Raw genomic sequence first — 749 nt, 5'->3', positions numbered from 1 at the left:
CCAATTGAGTTTGGTATAGGTGATTTTGTAATGTTAAAAGTTTCGCCGGGGAAGGGTGTTATTAGATTTGGAAAGAAAGAAAAGCTTAGTCCGAGGTATATAGGGCCGTTCAGAATATATAAGCGAATTGGGCCAGTAGCATATCAGTTAGAGCTGCCAGAAGAGCTGAGTCGGATTCACAACACTTTTCATGTATCGAATCTGCGAAAATGTTTGGTGGATCCGAATCTAGCTATACCATTGCCAGAGATTTAATTAGACAGTAAGTTGAATTTTGTGGAAACACCGGAAGCTGTTATTGATAGAAAGAGCAGGGTGTTGAGAAACAAGGAGATAAGTCTGGTTAAAGTTCAGTGGAAGTTTCACAAAGGACCAAAAGCGACATGAGAATTAGAGTCTAAGATGAGATCAGAATACCCATTGCTTTTTGATTAAAGGAATTCCGGGACGGAATTCTTTTGAGGGGTRGATAATGTRATAACCGGATCCTGGTTATTACCCAAGGTAATAAATATGTGATTATTTGATTAAATGATTACGTGATAGCATGATAATTTGATACATGCTGGTATGTGAATTTGTGCATTAATTGGATATATATATATATGTATATATATATATATGTGCATGCATGTTAAGTTATGCATGGAGTAAGTATGTATGTTTGTGTGTGCATGTGTGCATGGGTGGGTTAAAGCATGAGGTGGAAAGGGAAGGAGGCTGTTTAGCCGACCTTCCATATTTGGAAG

This window comes from Cynara cardunculus, assembly GCF_001531365.2.
Source record: "Cynara cardunculus var. scolymus isolate 2C chromosome LG 17, CcrdV1, whole genome shotgun sequence".
Classification (NCBI taxonomy): Eukaryota; Viridiplantae; Streptophyta; class Magnoliopsida; order Asterales; family Asteraceae; genus Cynara; species Cynara cardunculus.
Note: the sequence above shows the minus strand (reverse complement) of the source record.